General features: G+C 47.5%; 1 protein-coding gene across 1 annotated transcript in view; it reads left to right on the forward strand.

Moving 5' to 3' along the window:
• PPP1R13B (protein phosphatase 1 regulatory subunit 13B) overlaps positions 1–20754 on the forward strand; it is a 126330-nt gene that overhangs the window by 428 nt on the left and 105148 nt on the right. The window lies entirely within an intron of this gene.

Consider the following 20754-nt stretch of genomic DNA (forward strand, 5'->3'; position numbering starts at 1 on the left):
GTGTGTATGTGTATATATATATATATATATATATATATATATATATGCTGCAGTGCACACAGTGCCATCTCTCTCTCTCTCTCTCTCTCTCTCTCTCTATATATATATATATATATATATATATATATATATATATATATTGTAGTGCATACAGTGCCGTCTGTGTGTGTGTGTGTATATATATATATATATATATATATATGTATGTGTGTATATGCATGCTGCAGTGCCATCTGTGTGTATGTGTATATATATATATATATATATATATATATATATATATATACATACATACATGCTGCAGTGCCGTCTGTCTCTATGCAGTGCATGCGTTGCAGTGGTTGCTGCCGTTGCTGAGGGCACTGCAGCGTCCAGCTGATGGGGAAGCAGGCCTCTCCTGTCAGTATGAGCTGTTGCTGGAGCTGTGTTAGGGAAGGGCAGTGTGTGTGGGCCCTGTGTATTGTGATACACAATGTCTGAGGGGGCAGTGTGTGTGTGGGCCCTGTGTATTGTGATACACAATGTCTGAGGCTTCCTGCGTGTCCTGTGCTGGTTGCTCCTGAAACCCCGGGAGTTGCTGTCTACCGTGTCCCTATAGGATAAGCCGGGATGCTCCGTCGGTCACTGTCACGGTAGGTGCACACCAACAGGGGCATCCGGAAAATCTGGCCTCCCAGGGTCGTTGCTGATGCAGCGGTGGTGTATACTGTGTTTCTGGGGTTGGTATTTGTATAGCTGCCATGGCTAAAGCTGGTTCCTTCATCTGATCCTGTAATACTTGGTAAGGGTATAACGCTGCAGCAATCAGCCCACTACACCCACGTACGAGGACACTCGCTCTGAGACACATCTGACCTATATACTCATTATAAGTATAGATACTTGATGATCTTTTGCCGCGTCCGCCGTTAGCCGTCTTGTTCCGCTTTAAGGATTTCCTCTTAATTACATTTAGCCCAATACTTCTTTTGATTACTTTTTAACTCAATGGGATGTCAATAATCAATATATTTAACCATTTGGACTGTGGTATAAGCAGGGTTTCTGAAGAGACGCCTCGGGCCTTTTGTTACTTTGAAACCCTTAAAATTTGCGTTCTTAAAACCCACTGACCGGGCCATGCCGGTGGTAGCCCAGAATATTGTGGGAGTGAGTGGACTTGTACACGCGCAGTTTTTGACTTTAAAACATGGGTACACACTGGCAGATATATCGCGGGTCTGTCGGCCAGTATGTACGGGCGATATGTCTGTGAACTCCGTCGTTCACAGACGTATCGCGTCGGCCCCACAGCACATCCGACGGCCAATATATCTACCAATATATTGGCGCATCGCTGTGTGTGAACGGGCGACCAGCCAGCCGCCCGTACACATGCTGAGGCGGACGGATTGTTTGACAGTTGAACTGGGCAGGCGTGTGCCCAGTTCATGACGTCCGTCCCAGACGGATCGGCCAGTGTGTATGCACAGCGCACTGCCCGATCCGTCCATACATGTATCTGCAGATATATCTATCAGTGTGTACCCACTTTAAGTTACTTCCATATGCAAAACGTCAAACGGGCGCTGAAGACTCCATTCTTCACCAAACCCAGCCATCTGTCATCCTAACCCTCTATTCCACGCTCACTGTCTACCCCATCTGTGTCACCCGTCAGTCTGCCCCTCCCCTTTAGATTGTAAGCTCTCACAAGCAGGGCCCTCAACTCTCATGTGCTCATCCTTCTTAACAATTGTAAAGCGCAACCAAATTTGCTGCGCTATATAAGAAACTGTTATTATTAATAATACTTAAACCATCTTTTACGGCACCAAATTCTGCCACCTTGATACTTACATCAGTTGTCTACTAATGTAGCTATGTTTATTTACCCTGTACTTGTCCTATATTGTCTTAGTCGCTATTTTCCTGTTTAATGTAATTTATGTACTCTGTAATTGGGCGCTGCGGATCCCTTGTGGCGCCATATAGATAAAAGACGCTAGGTAAAGCACAGTGGAGTTCTGTATAGGAACGCTACCTACTGTAGTACAGCAGTCTGCGGGTGGTTGTGTTTTCATTGCCTGCAGCTATGGGCCCAAAAACTAGCGGTACCCCAGGACGTATGGTGGGGGGACCTCGGATGGGTCCGTTTCCATATTGGGCTACCGTTTATTCACTTAGTAAATCGGCCATGTTGCAGCCAGTAGAGAGTGGGTTGGATCCTGTTGTTTTGGTCGAGGATTAGTAGAGGCGACAACACTGTGTCATGTGTAACACAAGCTGTAATAAAACTCGCTGACATTCCACCCCGGACACCTCACACGTTGGATTTTTGGGAGGATGATGCCAGGGCGTTTAGTCATTACCAGCATTGCATTCTGATTGTTTTACATGCATATAATAAAGCCAGGTGTTATTGACGTAATTACATCCCTTTTGTACTTTACAAATGATTAATGCAAGAAACGGAAGTAACACGTAGTTCACCATGTGAGGTTTTTAGCCGTCCTTTCAATTATTATTATTATTATTATTATTATTTATATTTTTTTACACTTCTATTTTGAATATTTTGTAGCGCCTCTGACATATTTCATTGTGGCCGGCTGTTTCTTCATCAGCAAATCCATCCACAGAAGTTGCGATGAAAATATATTGCAATTCAGAAGCAAATTAGGTTTTAAAATGACGCTTTAGCCATCAACTTTCATTTAAAAAACGTTAAGCATAGTGAACAAACTATATACAACCTGTATTTATTGGCTTTTTACTGTCTTTTTGTTTGTTTTAAGTAAAATGTATGAATTTTTACGCTAAAAAGGCATATTTTTGATATGACTTCCTAGGGCCACGTGCCCAGTGTGCGTTGTTTAATGGCACGCGTGTTTGCAGTGGCGTATGTGTTTTTGAAGTGCAGCAAACGCACTGATATGGACCAAGCCGCGTTCTGAAGACGTTGCTGCATGGTAACGCCAGTGGAAAAACATCGGTTGGTATGGTGACATTAATAACCGATGTCTGGCGTCAGATCCATTTATATTTCTTTTCCATATATTATTACAAATTAAAGATATGTTTAAAATGTATAATTTAAGCGCTGGGTCTGTGGCCTGATCAGCTTCTAGCCAACATGTTACAGAACGTGCTTGATAACTCAGCTCCCAGGAGAAAGCGGGACAAACGCCGAATGCGTGTGCCCTAAATTAGGGGGCAAAGCCTCGTGGGAAAAACCGTGCCTACGAGCCATGCCCCGGTTTTGTTCTTTTATCTCCGTGGGGGCATTTCCTGCGCTCTGGGAGCTGTTGGAGATACCCCCAGGCCCCTCTCCTGTGACCAAGTAGTGGACAAGGGGGAGCCTCCCAACAACCACCCCACCATGGGACACCAGGGTCATGGGTGGGATGGCAGGACAGTGCCAAATAGTCAAAATGGGCCAGTAGGGAGGTATGGATAAATGATAGCTAAAATCTGGTTGGTTGCTATGGGCAACGTGTCCACTTTAGATATCGGAAATTTCCCGCATAGGGCCTATAGAAGCAACCCCCCCCCCCCAAAAAAAAAAAAAAGCACAATAAGTATACCTGGCAGGAAGTAACTGACCCTTCTGCATGGCCATCTTCAGGTATAGGCACACCAGGCCCCACAATTCTGGAGGCCATCAAGCAGGTGGTGGTCACATAATCAGAGTGGTGAAGTAGCATTACCTACCTGCCTCCGGCCTGTAGCCAGACAGTGAATGGCTGTCAGCATGCTGATTGGTGGATGGCTGGAGCTATCCACCAATCAGAGTGCTGACATCCATTCACTGTATGGAAGCATGTGGAGATGTTGCAGGGCCGCAGGAGGGGCAGGTTATCATTTTGTTTAATTGGGTCCCAGTGTATTGCTTGCCTACAGTGATTTTGAGACGGCCCTGCCTTGATGGTCTGGTTATTGATTTGAGAGCACTGAGTTGGACCCTAGGAAACCGGACACCCCCCGACCTGAGTGTTAGCCTGATAGGTGTTGTAGTCTCACATCTGACTAAGTTATAGAAGAGTCTCGGGAGTATTTGAACGTTTTCTCTTTAGCTTTTTTTCTGTTTCTATGGTGACAAAGTGTAGCGTAGTTCCAGCCTCCTGCCGATGTTTTATTTCTATCGGTAAGGAATATGTTTTTGTGTTGCTGCTGTAATTTTTATATTTTATCCGTGTCAGTGATTCAGGAAGTGGCCGAGATTTTAACAAAAAAATATGGCAATGGCAAGAGAGTAACATCTGTGTAAGGAGAGCTGTTATTACATTACAAGGACCAGTAAACCCGCAAATATTACTATTTATAACTGGCAACATATCACATAGCACAGTACATTGAGTCGATCATACATAACCTACAGTGACGTTAGGGCCCATCGGGTAATGCAGAGGTAAGGGTCCATGCTTCAGGGTGCGGCCAGCCACCATTGAGATTTGGTTGTTGCAGAGTGCATAGTCCTGGCCCGTTGATAAAGATATTATACACTGCTAGTGTATGCATAATAATGTACCACATTAATAACAGCAGTGCACTGTAGAAAATACACCATAGTCCTGTACAGCATAATGTAATATATGTATAAAGTGAGTCTGGAACCTGATACCTAGAGGAGGAGGTGGGCCCACCGGGCGTTTCCCCCCTGTACCATTGTGTGCCAGTCCAACCCTGGCTCCCGGTAGCTGGCATTTGTGTGCAGCTACTGGTAGGTTGGCACAGCTGGCATAATGGGAGGCAGAGACATGAGATATAAACCAGTCATTCTGCAGATGTCAAGACTATCGCCACTGGCAGCCATGATTAGTTTCTGTATATATGGGGTCTCTGTTATACCCCTTTTACACCAACCAGCATATAACACGGGTTATTGCGCATAACCCGTGTTGCTGGCTGGTGAAAAAGGGGCGCGTTAGAATAATCTGGGTCGAGTGACCCGGTATTCCAACTCGGATAGCTTGCAGGGTTGAACCCGGCAAACTGCTGTGTAAACGGTAGCCAGATCTATGCGACCCGTGTCCCGTTTACACTGTATGGAAGGGCTCGCGTCACCAGCACTGTCACCGACCCGGCAATATGCCAGGGTTTGTGACCAATCAGCTTTGAGGGAGCGTTTATCATGTACACTGTATAAAATGATAAGTAGATGATCATTGGTTGCTATGGACAACTTCCTCACTGGTCCACTTCTCTCTCTTCCCTGCTCGATACATCAACCCACATGAGGCAGAGTGTGCCGGAGGTGCGGGATTGCCGGCCGGTCTGGGATGTTTTTTTTTGTTTGTTTTTTTTAAAGCGGCAATCGTTTACAAGGCACAAACATATCAATAATCGTATCAAGCAATATATATATTTTCTCTTCGCTTGTCCCTGTTTAATTTATTTACCACAGATATATGTTTGGACGCTGGAAAGTTCTATCGCTTGTAGTAGTCCCGATGTGAAAATGTCATTGAAAACACAGAAATGCATTTGCCGTTGTTGAAACAAACATGGTTATTATCCCTCCCAGTATGTTCTAACAGCAAAACGGTGGCATGGCATGCTGGGAGGTGTAGTTCCACAGCAGCTAGAGTTTCGCAGGTTACCTAACCCTGGTATAGATAGTTTCCACATCAACCCCAGACCGGCTTTTGTTTATAATACGACAAGGTGATGATTTACCTGCCCTATGCTTGTCCTGCTATAATTGTTTTACAACAAGTTTAAAATACCTGTTGTTAATTCCAGGGCTGCACCGTGCAGTTGTGCAGCTTACGGGTCACTAGGTCACAACGACGCGTCAATCAATGTGACATTATCTGTGTTGAAAGTAAATGAATGGAACATTTTTGTCAAAAAGTGTAGTAATTGTGTATGTAAACAAGGCTGCAGGGGGAAAGCTGTGGAACCTCTCCTGAACGGAGTAGTTTATGGGAGTACAAATTACCTTCAACAGCACAGGGCAGTACCCATGGTGTAGTGGTTAGCATTATTGCCTGCCAGCACTGAGGTCCTGGGTGTGATTCCCACCATGGCCCTATTTGTGTGGAGTTTGTATAGTCTCTCCGTGCTCCTGTTTCCTGCAGAATGTGCTCCGGTTTCCTCTCACAATCCAAAAAACATACTGGTAAATTGTCTCCCAACAAAAAAAAATGACGCCATAATGTTGACAGGTATAGAATATCGACACAATAAAATTCATATTTTTGCCATGTAGGCTTGTTGACTGTCGATGTTTTGGTGTCAACACAGGCTACTGCGCAATTTTACAGGCACGTATCTAACACTGAAGGTGCCGGGTACATAGGTACATCAGTTTTCTATAATCTGTCAGTACTGAGCCTTGGACCTTAATAGCTACCTGGATTTACTTCAAGGGTTATTCCTCTCACCAACCTTCAAAAGAGGCGCAAGATATGCTTAATTTTAGTAATAGAAAAACATCCTAGGCAGGTGCACACTGCTCATTCTGCAATGGGATTCCCACACACCATTGAGATCTCTCCAAATGCCCACACTCTCTGGCTAGGCTACTAACTTATTACAACCTGAAGTGACTGGCTGTTAGTCCATGGCTTGTGGAGGAAGCCCCCTTGATTCAGAATACACTATACGTACCCCTCTAGGATGAATGGCTTCTTATGATCTCGTCCTCACCGCTGCATTCTTAAAGGCCCCCATACATTACTGGTAAATTGCGTATTATCCTGATCCTCTAACGGCTGCGTTGGGGAATATGGAATATTAAACATGTTTAAAAATTCTGATTCCCGAAACCCAACCAAAAACAGTCGGGATCTGCAAATCGGGCATTTTTAACATGTTTAATTCCCCCCAATCCCGCATACATCTGGAAGCCCACTACATAAGGACACACTTCTCTGGGTGAGATAATAATTCCTTACAGCTGTATTTGCTTATATTAAGGACCAGTTATGTTTACATCAGGTGTAATCAGCATTTCTCTGACGTCCTAGTGGATGCTGGGGACTCCGTCAGGACCATGGGGATTAGCGGCTCCGCAGGAGACAGGGCACAAAAATAAAGCTTTAGGATCAGGTGGTGTGCACTGGCTCCTCCCCCTATGACCCTCCTCCAAGCCTCAGTTAGGTTTTTGTGCCCGTCCGAGCAGGGTGCAATCTAGGTGGCTCTCCTAAAGAGCTGCTTAGAAAAAGTTTTTAGGTTTTTTATTTTACAGTGAGTCCTGCTGGCAACAGGCTCACTGCAACGAGGGACTTAGGGGAGAAGAAGTGAACTCACCTGCGTGCAGGATGGATTGGCTTCTTAGGCTACTGGACACCATTAGCTCCAGAGGGATCGAACACAGGCCCAGCCATGGAGTCCGGTCCCGGAGCCGCGCCGCCGACCCCCTTGCAGATGCCGAAAAGTGAAGAGGTCCAGAAACCGGCGGCAGAAGACTTTTCAGTCTTCATGAGGTAGCGCACAGCACTGCAGCTGTGCGCCATTGTTGTCACACACTTCACACCAGTGGTCACTGAGGGTGCAGGGCGCTGTGGGGGGCGCCCTGGGCAGCAATGAAATACCTATACTGGCTAAAAGATACATCACATATAGCCCCTGGGGCTATATGGATGTATTTAACCCCTGCCAGGTCTCAGAAAAACGGGAGAAGAAGCCCGCCGAAAAGGGGGCGGGGCCTATTCTCCTCAGCACACAGCGCCATTTTCCCTCACAGAAATGCTGGTGGGAAGGCTCCCAGGCTCTCCCCTGCACTGCACTACAGAAACAGGGTTAAAACAGAGAGGGGGGGCACTTATTTGGCGATATGATTATATATATTAAGATGCTATAAGGGAAAAACACTTTTCTCTATCGTCCTAGTGGATGCTGGGGTTCCTGAAAGGACCATGGGGAATAGCGGCTCCGCAGGAGACAGGGCACAAAAAGTAAAGCTTTTCCGATCAGGTGGTGTGCACTGGCTCCTCCCCCTATGACCCTCCTCCAGACTCCAGTTAGATTTTTGTGCCCGGCCGAGAAGGGTGCAATCTAGGTGGCTCTCCTAAAGAGCTGCTTAGAGAAAGTTTAGCTAGGTTTTTTATGTTACAGTGATTCCTGCTGGCAACAGGATCACTGCAGCGAGGGACTGAGGGGAGAAGGAGTCAACTCACCTGCGTGCAGGATGGATTGGCTTCTTGGCTACTGGACATCAAGCTCCAGAGGGACGATCACAGGTACAGCCTGGATGGTCACCGGAGCCGCGCCGCCGGCCCCCTTGCAGATGCTGAAGACAGAAGAGGTCCAGAATCGGCGGCTGAAGACTCCTGCAGTCTTCTAAAGGTAGCGCACAGCACTGCAGCTGTGCGCCATTTTCCTCTCAGCACACTTCACACGGCAGTCACTGAGGGTGCAGGGCGCTGGGAGGGGGGCGCCCTGGGAGGCAAAATAGTACCTATAAAGGCTAAAAATACCTCACATATAGCCCTAGAGGCTATATGGAGATATTTAACCCCTGCCTGATTTCTCAAAATAGCGGGAGACGAGCCCGCCGGAAAAGGGGCGGGGCCTATCTCCTCAGCACACGGCGCCATTTCCTCTCACAGCTCCGCTGGTCAGGACGGCTCCCAGGTCTCTCCCCTGCACTGCACTACAGAAACAGGGTAAAACAGAGAGGGGGGGCAAATTTATGGCGATATTTTTATATAACAAAGCAGCTATAGGGGAGCACTTATTATAAGGCTATCCCTGATATATATATAGCGTTTTTGGTGTGTGCTGGCAAACTCTCCCTCTGTCTCCCCAAAGGGCTAGTGGGTCCTGTCTTCATTAGGAGCATTCCCTGTGTGTCTGCTGTGTGTCGGTACGTGTGTGTCGACATGTATGAGGACGATATTGGTGTGGAGGCGGAGCAATTGCCAAATATGGGGATGTCACCTCCTAGGGGGTCGACACCAGAATGGATGCCTTTATTTATGGAACTACGGGATAGTGTCAACACGCTAAAGCAGTCGTTTGACGACATGAGACGGCCGGACAATCAATTAGTGCCTGTCCAGGCGACTCAAACACCGTCAGGGGCTGTGAAACGCCCTTTGCCTCAGTCGGTCGACACAGACCCAGACACAGGCGATGACTCCAGTGGTGACGGTGACGAATCAACCGTATTTTCCAGTAGGGCCACACGTTATATGATTTTGGCAATGAAGGAGGCGTTACATTTAGCTGATACTACAGGTACCACTAAACAGGGTATTATGTGGGGTATGAAAAAACTACCTATAGTTTTTCCTGAATCAGAAGAACTAAATGACGTGTGTAATGAAGCGTGGGTTGCCCCTGATAAAAAGCTGATAATTTCAAAGAAATTATTGGCATTATACCCTTTCCCGCCAGAGGTTAGGGAGCGCTGGGAAACACCTCCTAGGGTGGACAAGGCGCTAACACGCTTATCTAAACAAGTGGCGTTACCCTCTCCTGAGACGGCCGCACTTAAAGATCCATCAGATAGGAGGATGGAAAATATCCAAAAAAGTATATACACACATGCAGGTGTTATACTACGACCAGCTGTAGCAACTGCCTGGATGGGCAGTGCGGGGGTAGTTTGGTCAGAATCCCTGATTGAAAATATTGATACCCTGGACAGGGACAATATTTTACTGTCGTTAGAACAAATAAAGGATGCATTTCTTTATATGCGTGATGCACAGAGGGATATATGCACACTGGCATCACGGGTAAGTGCTATGTCCATTTCGGCCAGAAGAGCTTTATGGACGCGACAGTGGACAGGCGATGCGGATTCAAAACGGCATATGGAAGTTTTGCCGTATAAGGGGGAGGAGTTATTTGGAGTCGGTCTATCAGATTTGGTGGCCACGGCTACAGCCGGGAAATCCACCTTTCTACCTCAAGTCACTCCCCAACAGAAAAAGGCACCGACTTTTCAACCGCAGCCCTTTCGTTCCTTTAAAAATAAGAGAGCAAAGGGCTATTCATATTTGCCACGAGGCAAAGGTCGAGGGAAGAGACAGCAACACGCAGCTCCTTCCCAGGATCAGAAGCCCTCCCCGGCTTCTACAAAAGCCTCAGCATGACGCTGGGGCTTCTCAAGCGGACTCGGGGACGGTGGGCGGTCGTCTCAAAAATTACAGCGCGCAGTGGGCTCACTCGCAAGTAGATCCCTGGATCCTGCAGATAATATCTCAGGGATACAGGTTGGAATTAGAGACAGATCCACCTCGCCGTTTCCTGAGGTCTGCTTTACCAACGTCCCCCTCCGAAAGGGAGACGGTGTTGGAAGCCATTCACAAGCTGTACTCTCAGCAGGTGATAGTCAAGGTACCTCTTCTGCAACAAGGGAAGGGGTATTATTCCACTCTTTTTGTGGTACCGAAGCCGGATGGCTCGGTAAGGCCTATTCTAAATCTGAAGTCCTTGAACCTGTACATAAAGAAGTTCAAGTTCAAAATGGAGTCACTCAGAGCAGTGATAGCGAACCTGGAAGAGGGGGACTTTATGGTATCCTTGGACATCAAGGATGCGTATCTCCACGTTCCAATTTACCCCTCACACCAGGGGTACCTCAGGTTCGTTGTACAAAACTGTCACTATCAGTTTCAGACGCTGCCGTTCGGATTGTCCACGGCACCTCGGATCTTTACAAAGGTAATGGCCGAGATGATGATTCTTCTTCGAAGAAAAGGCGTATTAATTATCCCATACTTGGACGATCTCCTAATAAGGGCGAGGTCCAGAGAACAGCTAGAGATGGGATTAGCACTGTCTCAAGAAGTGCTAAAACAGCACGGGTGGATTCTGAATATTCCAAAATCCCAGTTAATGCCGACAACTCGTCTGCTGTTCCTAGGGATGATTCTGGACACGGTTCAGAAAAAGGTTTTTCTCCCGGAGGAAAAAGCCAAGGAGTTATCCGAGCTTGTCAGGAACCTCCTAAAACCAGGAAAGGTGTCTGTACATCAATGCACAAGAGTCCTGGGAAAAATGGTGGCTTCTTACGAAGCGATTCCATTCGGCAGATTCCACGCAAGAATTTTCCAAAGGGATCTGTTGGACAAATGGTCAGGGTCGCATCTTCAGATGCACCTACGGATAACCCTGTCTCCAAGGACAAGGGTGTCTCTTCTGTGGTGGTTGCAGAGTGCTCATCTATTGGAGGGCCGCAGATTCGGAATACAGGATTGGATCCTGGTGACCACGGACGCCAGCCTGAGAGGCTGGGGAGCAGTCACACAAGGAAGAAACTTCCAGGGAGTATGGACGAGCCTGGAAACGTCTCTTCACATAAACATTCTGGAACTAAGAGCAATATACAATGCTCTAAACCAGGCAGAACCTCTGCTTCAGGGAAAACCGGTATTGATCCAGTCGGACAACATCACGGCAGTCGCCCATGTGAACAGACAGGGCGGCACAAGAAGCAGGAGGGCAATGGCAGAAGCTGCAAGGATTCTTCGCTGGGCAGAGAATCATGTGATAGCACTGTCAGCAGTGTTCATCCCGGGAGTGGACAACTGGGAAGCAGACTTCCTCAGCAGACACGATCTTCACCCGGGAGAGTGGGGACTTCATCCAGAAGTCTTCCACATGCTGGTAACCCGTTGGGAAAGACCAATGGTGGACATGATGGCGTCTCGCCTCAACAAAAAACTGGACAGGTATTGCGCCAGGTCAAGAGATCCGCAGGCAATAGCTGTGGACGCGCTGGTAACGCCTTGGGTGTACCAGTCGGTGTATGTGTTTCCTCCTCTGCCTCTCATACCAAAAGTATTGAGAATTATACGGCAAAGAGGCGTAAGAACGATACTAGTGGTTCCGGATTGGCCAAGGAGGACTTGGTACCCGGAACTTCAAGAGATGATCACGGAAGATCCGTGGCCTCTACCTCTAAGGAGGGACTTGCTTCAGCAGGGTCCCTGTCTGTTTCAAGACTTACCGCGGCTGCGTTTGACGGCATGGCGGTTGAACGCCGGATCCTAAAGGAAAGAGGCATGCCGGAAGAAGTCATTCCTACTTTGATTAAAGCAAGGAAGGAAGTAACCGTGCAACATTATCACCGAATTTGGCGAAAATATGTTGCGTGGTGCGAAGATCGGAGTGCTCCGACGGAGGAATTTCAACTGGGTCGATTCCTACATTTCCTGCAATCAGGATTGTCAATGGGTCTCAAATTGGGATCTATTAAGGTTCAAATTTCGGCCCTGTCAATTTTCTTTCAAAAAGAATTGGCTTCAGTCCCTGAAGTCCAGACCTTTGTTAAGGGAGTGCTGCATATTCAGCCTCCTGTGGTGCCTCCAGTGGCACCGTGGGATCTAAATGTGGTTTTGGACTTCCTAAAATCTCATTGGTTTGAACCACTAAAAAAGGTGGATTTGAAATATCTCACATGGAAAGTGACCATGCTTCTAGCCCTGGCTTCTGCCAGGAGAGTGTCAGAATTGGCAGCTTTATCTTACAAAAGCCCATATCTGATTTTCCATTCGGACAGGGCAGAACTGCGGACTCGTCCGCATTTTCTCCCTAAGGTGGTGTCAGCATTTCATCTGAACCAGCCTATTGTAGTGCCTGCGGCTACAAGTGACTTGGAGGACTCCAAGTTACTGGACGTTGTCAGAGCATTAAAAATATATATTGCAAGGACAGCTGGAGTCAGAAAATCTGACTCGTTGTTTATATTGTATGCACCCAACAAGATGGGTGCTCCTGCGTCTAAGCAGACGATTGCTCGTTGGATCTGTAGCACAATCCAACTTGCACATTCTGTGGCAGGCTTGCCACAGCCTAAATCTGTAAAGGCCCACTCCACAAGGAAGGTGGGCTCCTCTTGGGCGGCTGCCCGAGGGGTCTCGGCATTACAACTTTGCCGAGCAGCTACGTGGTCAGGGGAGAACACGTTTGTAAAATTTTACAAATTTGATACTCTGGCTAAGGAGGACCTGGAGTTCTCTCATTCGGTGCTGCAGAGTCATCCGCACTCTCCCGCCCGTTTGGGAGCTTTGGTATAATCCCCATGGTCCTTTCAGGAACCCCAGCATCCACTAGGACGATAGAGAAAATAAGATTTTACTTACCGATAAATCTATTTCTCGGAGTCCGTAGTGGATGCTGGGCGCCCATCCCAAGTGCGGATTATCTGCATAAGTTGTACATAGTTATTGTTAACTAATTCGGGTTATTGTTAAAGGAAGCCATCTTTCAGAGGCTCCGCTGTTATCATACTGTTAACTGGGTTTAGATCACAAGTTGTACGGTGTGATTGGTGTGGCTGGTATGAGTCTTACCCGGGATTCAAAATCCTCCCTTATTGTGTACGCTCGTCCGGGCACAGTACCTAACTGGAGTCTGGAGGAGGGTCATAGGGGGAGGAGCCAGTGCACACCACCTGATCGGAAAAGCTTTACTTTTTGTGCCCTGTCTCCTGCGGAGCCGCTATTCCCCATGGTCCTTTCAGGAACCCCAGCATCCACTACGGACTCCGAGAAATAGATTTATCGGTAAGTAAAATCTTATTATATAAAGGTTGTCCCTGTATAATTATAGCGTTTTGGTGTGTGCTGGCAAACTCTCCCTCTGTCTCTCCAAAGGGCTAGTGGGGTCCTGTCCTCTATCAGAGCATTCCCTGTGTGTGTGCTGTGTGTCGGTACGTGTGTGTCGACATGTATGAGGACGATGTTGGTGAGGAGGCGGAGCAATTGCCTGTAATGGTGATGTCACTCTCTAGGGAGTCGACACCGGAATGGATGGCTTATTTAAGGAATTACGTGATAATGTCAACACGCTGCAAGGTCGGTTGACGACATGAGATGGCCGGCAAACCAATTAGTACCTGTCCAGGCGTCTCAAACACCGTCAGGGGCATTAAAACGTCTTTTTACCTCAGTCGGTCGACACAGACACAGACTCCAGTGTCGACGGTGAAGAAACAAACGTATTTTTCTTTTAGGGCCACACGTTACTTGTTAAGGGCAATGAAGGAGGTGTTACATATTTCTGATACTACAAGTACCACAAAAAAGGGTATTTTGTGGAGTGTGAAAAAACTACCTGTAGTTTTTCCTGAATCAGATAAATTAAATGAAGTGTGTGATGATGCGTGGGTTTCCCCCGATAGAAAATTATTGGCGGTATACCCTTTCCCGCCAGAAGTTAGGGCGCGTTGGGAAACACCCCTTAGGGTAGATAAGGCGCTCACACGCTTATCAAAACAAGTGGCGGTACCGTCTCCAGATAGGGCCGCCCTCAAGGAGCCAGCTGATAGGAGGCTGGAAAATATCCTAAAAAGTATATACACACATACTGGTGTTATACTGCGACCAGCGATCGCCTCAGCCTGGATGTGCAGCGCTGGGGTGGCTTGGTCGGATTCCCTGACTGAAAATATTGATACCCTTGACAGGGACAGTATTTTATTGACTATAGAGCATTTAAAGGATGCATTTCTATATATGCGAGATGCACAGAGGGATATTTGCACTCTGGCATCAAGAGTAAGTGCGATGTCCATATCTGCCAGAAGTTGTTTATGGACACGACAGTGGTCAGGTGATGCAGATTCCAAACGGCACATGGAAGTATTGCCGTATAAAGGAGAAAAAGACAACGTCTTTTCAGCCTCAGTCCTTTCGTCCCCATAAGGGCAAGCGGTCAAAAGGCCAGTCATATCTGCCATGGGATAGAGGAAAGGGAAGAAGACTGCAGCAGGCAGCCCATTCCCAGGAACAGAAGCCCTCCACCGCTTCTACCAAGTCCTCAGCATGACGCTGGGGCCGTACAAGCGGACTCAGGTGCGGTGGGGGGTCGTCTCAAGAGTTTCAGCACGCAGTGGGCTCACTCGCAAGTGGACCCCTGGATCCTACAAGTAGTATCCCAGGGGTACAGATTGGAAGTTCGAGACGTCTCCCCCTCGCAGGTTCCTGAAGTCTGCTTTACCAACGTCTCCCTCCGACAGGGAGGCAGTAGTGGAAACAATTCACAAGCTGTATTCCCAGCAGGTGATAATCAAAGTACCCCTCCTACAACAAGGAAAGGGGTATTATTCCACACTATATTGTGGTACTGAAGCCAGACGGCTCGGTGAGACCTATTCTAAATCTGAAATATTTGAACACTTACATAAAAAGGTTCAAATCAAGATGGAGTCACTCAGAGCAGTGATAGCGAACCAGGAAAAAGGGGACTATATGGTGTCCCGGGACAGATGCTTACCTCCATGTCCCAATTTGCCCTTCTCACCAAGGGTACCTCAGGTTCGTGGTACAGAACTGTCACTCGGTTTCAGACGCTGCCGGTTGGATTGTCCACGGCACCCCGGGTCCTTACCAAGGTAATGGCCGAAATGATGATTCTTCTTCAAAGAAAATGGACGATCTCCTGATAAGGGCAAGGTCCAGAGAACAGTTGGAGGTCGGAGTAGCACTATCTCAAGTAGTTCTACGACAGCACGGGTGGATTCTAAATATTCCAAAACCGCAGCTGTTTCCGACGACACGTCTGCTGTTCCTAGGGATGATTCTGGACACAGTCCAGAAAAAGGTGTTTCTCCCAGAGAAGAAAGCCAGGGAGTTATCCGAGCTAGTCAGGAACCTCCTAAAACCAGGAAAAGTGTCCGTGCATCATTGCACAAGGGTCCTGGGAAAAATGGTGGCTTCTTACGAAGCGATTCCATTCGGCAGATTTCACGCAAGAACTTTTCAGTGGGATCTGCTGGACAAATGGTCCGGATCGCATCTGCAGATTCATCAGCGGATAACCTTATCGCCACGGACAAGGGTGTCTCTTCTGTGGTGGTTGCAGAGTGCTCATCTGTTAGAGGGCCGCAGATTCGGCATACAGGACTGGGTCCTGGTGACCACGGATGCCAGTCTGAGAGGCTGGGGAGCGGTCACACAGGGAAGAAACTTCCAGGGAGTATGGTCAAGCCTGGAGATGTCTCTTCACATAAATATACTGGAGCTAAGAGCGATTTACAATGCTCTAAGCCTGGCAAAACCCCTGCTTCAGGGTCAGCCGGTGTTGATCCAGTCGGACAACATCACGGCAGTCGCCCACGTAAACAGACAGGGCGGCACAAGAAGCAGGAGAGCAATGGCAGAAGCTGCAAGGATTCTTCGCTGGGCGGAAGATCATGTGATAGCACTGTCAGCAGTGTTCATTCCGGGAGTGGACAACTGGGAAGCAGACTTCCTCAGCAGACACGATCTACACCCGGGAGAGTGGGGACTTCATCCAGAAGTCTTCCACATGATTGTGAACCGTTGGGAAAAACCAAAGGTGGATATGATGGCGTCTCGCCTCAACAAAAAACTGGACAGGTATTGCGCCAGGTCAAGAGACCCTCAGGCAATAGCTGTGGACGCTCTGGTAACACCGTGGGTTTTCCAGTCAGTGTATGTGTTTCCTCCTCTGCCTCTCATACCAAAAGTACTGAGAATTATACGGCAAAGGGGAGTAAGAACGATACTCGTGGCTCCGGATTGGCCAAGAAGAACTTGGTACCCGGAACTTCAGGAGATGCTCACGGAAGATCCGTGGCCTCTACCTCTAAGACGGGACCTGCTTCAGCAGTGACCGTGTCTATTCCAAGACTTACTGCGGCTGCGTTTGACGGCATGGCGGTTGAACGCCGAATTCTAAGGGAAAAAGGCATTCCGGAAGAGGTCATTCCTACACTGGTAAAAGCCAGGAAGGAGGTGACTGCACAACATTATCACCGCATTTGGAGAAAATATGTTGCGTGGTGTGAGGCCAGGAAGGCCCCCACGGAGGAATTTCAATTGGGTCGATTCCTACATTTCCTGCAAACATGATTGTCTATGGGCCTCAAATTGGGGTCCATTAAGGTTCAAATTTCGGCCCTGTCGATTTTCTTCCAGAAAGAATTGGCTTCAGTTCCTGAAGTCCAGACTTTTGTAAAAGGAGTACTACATATACAGCCCCCGGTTGTGCCCCCAGTGGCTCCGTGGGACCTTAATGTAGTTTTGGATTTTCTCAAATCCCATTGGTGTGAGCCACTCAAATCGGTGGATTTGAAATATCTTACATGGAAAGTAACCATGCTACTGGCCCTGGCTTCAGCCAGGAGAGTGTCAGAATTGGCGGCTTTATCGTATAAAAGCCCATATCTGATTTTCCATTCGGACAGGGCAGAACTGCGGACGCGTCCTCAGTTTTTGCCTAAGGTGGTGTCAGCGTTTCACCTGAACCAGCCTATTGTGGTGCCTGCGGCTACTAGCGATTTGGAGGATTCCAAGTTGCTGGACGTTGTCAGGGCATTGAAAATATATATTTCAAGGACGGCTGGAGTCAGAAAATCTGACTCGCTGTTTATACTGTATGCACCCAACAAGCTGGGTGCTCCTGCTTCTAAGCAGACGATTGCTCGTTGGATTTGTAGCACAATTCAACTTGCACATTCTGTGGCAGGCCTGCCACAGCCTAAATCTGTCAAGGCCCATTCCACAAGGAAGGTGGGCTCATCCTGGGCGGCTGCCCGAGGGGTCTCGGCATTACAACTCTGCCGAGCAGCTACGTGGTCGGGGGAGAACACGTTTGTAAAATTCTACAAATTTGATACCCTGGCTAAAGAGGACCTGGAGTTCTCTCATTCGGTGCTGCAGAGTCATCCGCACTCTCCCGCCCGTTTGGGAGCTTTGGTATAATCCCCATGGTCCTGACGGAGTCCCCAGCATCCACTAGGACGTCAGAGAAAATAAGATTTTACTTACCGATAAATCTATTTCTCGTAGTCCGTAGTGGATGCTGGGCGCCCATCCCAAGTGCGGATTGTCTGCAATACTTGTACATAGTTATTGTTACAAAAAAATCGGGTTGTTATTGTTGTGAGCCGTCTGTTCAGAGGCTCCTACGTTTGTCATACTGTTAACTGGGTTCAGATCACAAGTTGTACGGTGTGATTGGTGTGGCTGGTATGAGTCTTACCCGGGATTCAAAATCCTTCCTTATTGTGTACGCTCGTCCGGGCACAGTATCCTAACTGAGGCTTGGAGGAGGGTCATAGGGGGAGGAGCCAGTGCACACCACCTGATCCTAAAGCTTTATTTTTGTGCCCTGTCTCCTGCGGAGCCGCTAATCCCCATGGTCCTGACGGAGTCCCCAGCATCCACTACGGACTACGAGAAATAGATTTATCGGTAAGTAAAATCTTATTTTTCTTGTTATTTCATTTGCAGGCAGTTGTACATTATTATAGGTTTATGTCCATGGTGACAAATCATAGATTAGTAATAAAACCTATTGCTTTATTCTATAATGTCAGTACATAGGGGGTAATTTAGAGCTGATCGCAGCAGCAAATTTGTTAGCAGTTGGGCAAAACCATGTGCACTGCAGGTGGGGCAGATGTAACATGTGCAGAGAGAGTTAGATTTGGGTGGGTTACATTGTTTCTGTGCAGGGTAAATGCTGGCTGCTTTATTTTTACACTGCAATTTAGATTTCAGTTTGAACACACCCCACCCAAATCTAACTCTCTCTGCACATGTTACATGTGCCCCACCTGCAGTTCATATGGTTTTGCCTTACTGCTAAGAAATTTTCTGCTGCGATCAACTCTGAATTAGGCCCAGAGTGTCCATCTCCATGGCCGTCTTAAGAGCAGTGTAGGCCCTTAGGCAAAGTAATGCACTGGGCCCCCTACCCATCCTCCAGCGGTAGGGGTGGGGTGTGCTATCAGCGTCAGCTTTGATGTCACGCGGGCGGTAGGGGGTGTTCTATCTTCCGCTCAGCATGTAGGACCTGGAGCAGTAATTTCTGCTAATTATTCCTTTACTGCACAGATGGTGGGAGATGTGGCGGGAGAGAGAACACTAAACTGTAGAAGGTAGCATTGGGCTGAATGATGGGGCCCCGGTACATGACTTCCAGGGTGGTAGGGGGTGTGTAATACGTAGGAGAGGGGTGGATAGTGGAGTGGGCTTAATATTCATCATTTTCCAGTGGGAGGGCAGCTTCCCTGACTGCAGATATCTCCAGTTCCTGGAAATAGATTTCTTAGCTTCGAATTGTATAAAAAACTAGAGAGTCCCACCTGTCAGGAGGCGCTGGGGACGCCTTTCAGGAGGCGCTGGGGACGCCTTTCAGGAGGCGCTGGGGACGCCTTTCAGGAGGCGCTGGGGACGCCTTTCAGGAGGCGCTGGGGACGCCTTTCAGGAGGCGCTGGGGACGCCTTTCAGGAGGCGCTGGGGACTTGGGGATCAGAGGTCAGGAGCCAGAGCAATCCACCTATGAAAACATAAAACTGCATACCAGGCGTGTGGAGCTGGAGCAGGGTGCTGCTGCTGGAAGGCTGATATCGCTGGTTCTGGGCATAGTAGAGACAAGCTGCCAGTGTCCACCGAACGGAGAGAGTCCCAGCTTTAGGAGTATACCCTCAGAAAAACTCTAAGTCCAACAGAACCAGAGATATCTGGCTGGGAAGAGCAATTAACAGGCTGGGATGGGGACCACTGCTTTGAATTCGGATATCTCCAGTTCCCCGGGGCCTATTTTTTTCAAAAATCTGGTACCCCTGGAAAGAGGGGACCCTCAGCTATCAGCCTAGGGCCCTAACACTCCTGGGACCCTTGGGCAAGTGCCCATTGAGCCCATATGAAAAGACGGCCCTGTCCAGCTCTGCACAGTTTTGTGTCGCCTTAGAAAATAACGTTGATCTCAGTAAATCTTAGTAAATTGCAATAGAATGTTATAAAGGATGTGTTTATGGAGTGGGGGAAGAACAGGGTCTGGGTGGAAGTGATATGTGAAGACATTCTGTTTGCTTTCTGTAGGGTGCAGTGATGGGAACAGACGGCCCTCCTATACCCCACCTGTGCTCCCCCGGCTAGGTGTGTTATAGCTTGTAACACTTGCTGATATGTTATTACAGATGGGGGTCTCTTTCTATTTGATTAAATGTGCTGTTTTAACTGATTATTGAGATAAACGGTAATTGTGTCCCTTTTGGAAGGTTGGAGTGCCACCTACATGACCCTGGAAGTGTAACATACTTTCTCTAGTATAGTATATGTACCACTATGGGGATGTTCTCCTGCTGAGATATTGATGCTCCTGTAGTCTATATGAGTTGGGGAGAGAGGACTTTCATAGTATATGTTCATTTGCGGTTTATCTATATGGTGTGTGTGTGTGTGTGTGTGTATAGTATATTATTCATTTGCTGACGTTATAGATGGTGCGTACAGCAGCACGGCATCATTTTATTGAGTTTAATGAAATATAATTGTTGTATTTTAACAGTAATGTGCTATAAAGTGTTTATAGGTTCAGCTGACACTATCACATGACATTCTGAAAATGTAGCGAATTCATTTGTTTTGTTACATTATTAAGGTTGCTGATAATGTTGTAACTACAATCCAACAATGTCTTCCATATTGTGTATTCCATTTAGTGTTTGCAAATCTATAGGTAGCATTGTGCTTTTATCGTTGTTTTGTTTGTTGTTGTTGTGTCATTTAGGTCTTGTGTCGTTCTGCATTTCATTCAAGCACTTTTATTATATATTTATTTTTTTGCATATTTAATAAACAAAACAAAACATAAAATAATCTAGAACTATTCTGGATGTCTGTAATCTTGCACAGGTGAGGTGATCTATTATGGTGGGTTAGTGAATAACCCACCTGCTTCCACAGATAGAAATACTCAACACATGACCTGTTGGGGGTACTTGAGGGTTGATGTTGGAAACCACTGCTTGATACCCCTTTCACGGGTGGTATTCAGTATACCGGCGCTGGAATCCTGACATCTGGCATACCGACAACTATTCTCCCTCTTGGG

Source organism: Pseudophryne corroboree, chromosome 12 (genome assembly GCF_028390025.1).
Source record: "Pseudophryne corroboree isolate aPseCor3 chromosome 12, aPseCor3.hap2, whole genome shotgun sequence".
Lineage (NCBI taxonomy): Eukaryota > Metazoa > Chordata > Amphibia > Anura > Myobatrachidae > Pseudophryne > Pseudophryne corroboree.